Here is a 6,036-nt window from a genome sequence, read left to right on the forward strand (position 1 = left end):
CATGGCTGATCTTTGACCACATCGCCACTTTCCCGCCTAAGCTCCATATCCCTTGATTCCCCTAGAGTCCAAAAATCTATCTATCTCAGCCTTGAATATACTCAACAATTCAGCATCCACAGCCTTTTGGGATGGAGAATTCCAAAGATTCACAACCCTCTGAGTGAAGAAAGTCCTCCTCATCTCAGTCTTAAATGGCCGACCCCTTATCCTGAGACTATGCCCCCTATTTCTAGACACTCCAGCCAGGTGAAACAACCTCTCAGCATCTACCCTGTCAATCCCCCTCAGAATCTTATATGTTTCAGTGAGATCACCTCTCATTCTTCTAAACTCCAGAGAGTATAGGCCCAATCTACTCAATTTCTCCTCATAGGACAACACTCTCATCCCAGGAATCAATCTAGTGAACCTTCGTTGCACCGCCTCTATGGCTAGAATGTCCTTCTTCAGATAAGGAGACCAAAACTGTGCACAGTACTCCAGGTATAGTCTCACCAAAGCCCTGTACAATTGTAGTAAGACTTCCTTACTCTTGTAATCCAATCCCCTTGCAACAAAGGCCAACATGCCATTTGCCCTCTTAACTGCTTGCTGTAACTGCATCCTAACTCTGTGTTTCCTGTACGAGGACACCTAACTCTCTCTGAACACCAACATTTAATAGTTTCTCACCCTTTGAAAAATATTGTTTTTCTATTCTTCCTACCAAAGTGAATAACCTCACATTTCCTCACGTTATACTCCATCTGCCAGCTTATTGCCCACTCACTTAACCTGTCTATGTCCCTTTGCAGGCTCTTTATGTCCTCCTCACAGCTTACTTTCCCACCTAGCTTTGTATCATCAGCAAACTTGGATACATTACACTCGGTCCCTTCATCTAAGTCATTAATATAAATTGTAAATAACTGAGGCCCAAGCACTGATCCTTGTGGCACCCGACTAGTTACAGCCTGCCAACCAAAAAATGACCCATTTATCCCTACTCTCTGTTTTCTGTCCATTACCTAATCCTCTATCCACGTTAATATATTACCCCCAACCCATGAGCACTTATCTTGCGTAACAATCTTTTATGTGGCACCTTACTGAATGCCTTTTGGAAATCCAAATATACCACATCCACTGGTTCCCCTTTATCTACCCTACTAGTTACATCCTCAAAAAACTCTAATAAATTTGTTAAACATGATTTCCCTTTCATAAAACCATGTTGACTCTGCCTAATCATATTATGATTTTCTAAATGCCCTGTTACCACTTCCTTAATAATGGATTCCAGCATTTTCCAGACAACTGATGTCAGGTGAACTGGCCTGTAGTTCCATATTTTCTCTCTCCTTCCTTTCTTGAATAGTGGGGTTGTATTTGCTACCTTCCAATCTGCTGGGGCCTTTCAGGAATCTAGGGAATTTTGGAAGATCACAACCAATGCATCCACTAGCTTTGGAGGCACCTTTTTAGAATCCTAGGATGTAGGCCATCAGATCCAGGGGATTTGTCGGCTTTTAGTCCCATTAGTACTGGTTCTCTACTAATATTAATTACTTTAGGTTCCTCACTCTCAACTTGGTTCCCCACTATTTTTGGTATGCTTTTTGTGTCTTCTTTTGTGAAGGCAGATACAAAACATTTGTTTAAAATCTCTGACATTTTCTTATTCCCCATTAGAATTTCTTCTGACTCAGCCTCTAAGGGACCAATGCTTAGTTTTGCTACTCTCTTCCTTTTTACATACTTGTAGAATCTCGTACGATCTGTTTTTATATTTCTTGCTAGTTTACTCTTTCTATTTTCTCCTTTTACTAAATTAAATTTTTGGGTCATCCTATACTGATTTCTAAAGCTCTCCCAATTCTCAGGCTTACTACTATTCTTCACAGCCTCTTTTTTAATCTACTACTGTCCTTAACGTCTTTAGTTAGCCATGATGGATCACTTTTCACATGGTTTTTATTTCTCAAAGGAATGTATATTCGTTGAGAAATTTGGAATATTTCTTTAAATGTTTGCCACTGCTTATCTACCATCATACCTTTTAATCTAATCTCCCAATGTACCTTAGCCAACATACCGCTCATACCTCTGTAATTAGCATTATTTAAGTTTAAGACTCTAGTTTCATACTTAAGTATTTCACTCTCAAACCCAATGTGAAATTCTATCATATTATGATCATTCTTCCCCAGATGATCATTTACTTTGAGATTACTAATTAACCCTATCTCATTACACAATACAAGATCTAAAACAGCCTGTTCCCTGATTGGTTCCACAATGTATTTTTCTAAGAAACTGTCTCAAATGCATTCCATTAACTTGTCCTCCAGACTACCTGTGCCAATTTGATATGCCCAGTCTTTCTGAAGATTAAAGTTCCCCACAATTATTGCATTACCTTTGTTACAAGCTCCTATTATTTGTTGATCAATACTCTGTCCAATGGTATAGCTACTGTTGGGGGGGCCTATAAACTACTCCCACCAGTGTTTTGTGCCCCTTGTTATTTCTTACTTCCACCCATACTAATTCTGCTTCCTGATCTTCTGAGTCAAGATAAGTTTTCACTACTGCCCTTATGTCATCCTTTATTATCAGGGCTACCCCCATTCTTTTCCATTCTGCCTGTCTTTTTGAAATGTCAAGTACCCTGGAATATTTAGTTCCCATCTTTGGTCACCTTGCAACCTGTAATGGGTATTAGATCAAACCCATTTATCTCTATTTGTGCCACTAATTTATCTATCTTGTTATGAATGCTTTGTGCATTCAGATAAAGAGTCTTTCATTTTAACTTTTCACTATTATTCCCTGCTTTCACCTTATTCGCTGATGCACTACTACCGTTAAACTCTCTGTCCCTTCCTGTCACACTCTGCTCATCTTTACCCAAATCGCTACACTGCTCCATTGCCATGACTTTTCTCTTGATTTCTAAATTCCCCCATACCTGACCCCCCCCCCATTTTTAGTTTAAAGCCCTATCTACAGCCCTAGTTATTCAATTCACCAGGAGACTGGTGCCTGCCTGGTTTAAGTGGAGCCCATCCCAACTGAATAGCTCCCTCTTTCCCCAGTACTGGTTCCTGTGCCCCATGAATCGAAACCCCTTCCTCCCACATCACTCTTTGAGCCAGGCATTTAACTCTCTGATCAGCTTGTTCCTATGCCAATTTTTGCATGGCTCAGGTAACAATCCAGAGATGAATACCTTTGAGGTTCTACATTTTAATTTGGACCCTAGCTCTTCAAACTCTCTCAGAAGAACCTCATTCCTAGCTCTACCTAGGTCATTGGTTTCTACATGAACCACAGCAACTGGATCCTTGGCCCTCCCACTCCAAATTCTTCTCCAGAGATATCCTTAACCCTGGCACCAGGCAGACAACAGAGCCTTCGGAACTCCCGGCCGCAGCTGCAGAGAACAGTATCTATCCCCGATTATACTGTCCCCTACCACAACATTCCTTTTTACTCCCCCCACTTGAATGGCCTCATGTACTATAGGTGCCATGATCAGTTTGCTCATCCACCCTGCAGACTCTGCCCTCATCCAGGCAGCAAGAACCTCATACCTGTTGGATAAGGGCAAAGGCCAAAGCTCCTCCAGCACTGCACCTGGGGTCCTGTCAACTGCATGAGTCGCAGCCACACCCTCCTGTCCTGTCTCGAGAAGCTTGAGGACCTCTTCTTGATGTTTTCAAATTGCTGCTTATTGGTTCTGCTTGAAGAGCAGAACAGGTTTAATTCCTGCAGCATGCTGTGCCATTAAGCACAACTCTATCCCCCTCTACCCTACGTGTTTTCTGGGCTTCCCAGCCCAACTACCCGATTGCTGGCTGGATTCACGCCTTTCTATTGAGATGACCCTGCCATTTGGGGCCATAGAGATGGTGGAATTCCTACTCTGACACACAGCGGATTGCGGGAATCGGAGTTTCTGGGACTATGTCTTTTAAGTAGAATTTTAAAATGGGAAATATTTGGTATTAAACCAGTAATTGTCTTATAGGCCCAGATTTTATTTTCTGCGGCAGGCTCTATGTGGCTTCTTGCTTCTAATTTTGGCTTTTTACGTGACCATTTCCCTCCTTAAAATACATCTGGCTTTAAAGAAGTTGTTTAGTTATTGGCACAAGAACGTATGACACTCCCCATCTGTTGATGAAATTAATTTCTATTTCAGTATTTCTTTGTAATAAATTCTGGACCAAAAATCAGTAAGTGTAACAGTTGTGATCCTTATAAACACCCTGTTTAATGACTCTAGCAATAGAGGACTTTTTATTTGAACTAGTGTTATCACAGCAGGGGTCTTCCTTGGTTAAACACTCTGCCTATTCCCTTGGAGAAGGCACTGCAGATGGCGTGAGCTCATTCTTTTTCACGCTGAGGTCCTGCCCTGTTTCCACAGGATATAGAGTATGAGCTGATGTGAAGAAACAAGTGTAATTTAAGCTATTGCCCAATTATGAACCACCAAGTAGAAGGCTTTATGCTGCCAATTTGTAAAGTAGTTTATTGTGGAATCAGTTTGGATTTTGAACATTAACAAGCATCAAACTCACCAGATAAATCCACATACAAGCCATAACTTAATATACAATTCAGTTCTTGCAGCATTAACATCCTGGTGATAATATTTCTTTACTCATTTATTTCTTTTAAAGTACTAAAATCATCCTTCCATTCAAATATTATACTATAGTTCTAAGTATCTAAACTCTGGTTGTTCCCGTAATAATTCTTTTAGACAACAGCCCAATGAACAAAAAGACTTGCATTTATATAGTGCCTTTCACGACCACCAGACGTCTCAAAGTGCTTTACAGCCAATGAAGTACTTTTGAAGTGGAGTCACTGTTGCAAAGTAGGAAATTGCTTGATATGGCTTGATCATAAAAACTAAATGCTCAACAGTCCTTTCATTTTGGTTTCTAACAGCACAACAATTTTCTGGTCACTTTAAGAAACAGATTTTGTATATTGTGAAAAAAAGAACATCCTTATAAGTTCATATAAAGCTGCAGTTTAACCTTGTGTTTCAAATTAAGTTCACAATCATTTAAACCGTGTTCTCTCAAATTGATATTACCCTAATCTTCATTTAAATTATAGTCTCGATGCTTACTGCCAATCATCTATTCTTTTTACAAGCTCCACTAGTCATATATTTATTGAAAAAATTTGAAAGCTGTTTTGAATATTCAGGTAGAATATCAATTAAGACCTGTGTTGTTCATGTGCCAATTATATTTTCTTTAGGGTAGCTTTGCTTGATTCATCAACCTTGCTTTCATATTCATCTTTCATCAAATGTAGTAGTTACTGTCATGGAAACTCAGATCTGTCACTTTATTTTGTGTGATTTAAGAAAATGGCTTCAGCCAGCCATGTCTCTGGGAAGTGTGCAAGAAGATGCTATTGTTCTGCAATAAAGGTGGTATCTAACTGATCAGTACCAATAGCTGGCAGCATTCAATCAAACCTAGTTTTCATATTCACGGAGAAATACCTGTCCCAAATGGGCTTTATTTCCTTTAATGCATATTGGGTTATACCAAGTAGTTGATTGCTACATCTGTGGGGCTCCTCCGCATTGCTACCAATGTGAATAATTTTGGGTGATGGCTGTCTCAAGTCATTGCCTTTGGTTCCCATCAAAAACCGTGTACCCTTGCCACAGATTCCATCCGCCGTTTCAGGTTGAACCATACGGTTTGCAACTTCAGCATCCTATTCAAGCCTGAACAGAGCTTCCAACCCCATAACCTCTCCAACACAAAGATCGCCTACTTCTACCACTAACACGGTGGCATAGTGGTTAGCACTGTTGCCTCACAGCGCCAGAGACCCGGGTTCGAATCTGGCCTTGGGTGACTGTCTGTGTGGAGTTTGCACATTCTCCCCGTGTTTGCGTGGGTTTTCTCCGGGTGCTCCGGTTTCCTCCCACAGTCCAAAGATGTGCGGGTTAGGATGATTGGCTATGATAAAAATTGACCCTTAGTGTTAGGGGGATTAAATACGTGGGGT

This window comes from Somniosus microcephalus, chromosome 7 (assembly GCF_052327205.1).
Source record: "Somniosus microcephalus isolate GS21.2 chromosome 7, FLI_Smic_1.0, whole genome shotgun sequence".
In the NCBI taxonomy this organism is placed as follows: domain Eukaryota; kingdom Metazoa; phylum Chordata; class Chondrichthyes; order Squaliformes; family Somniosidae; genus Somniosus; species Somniosus microcephalus.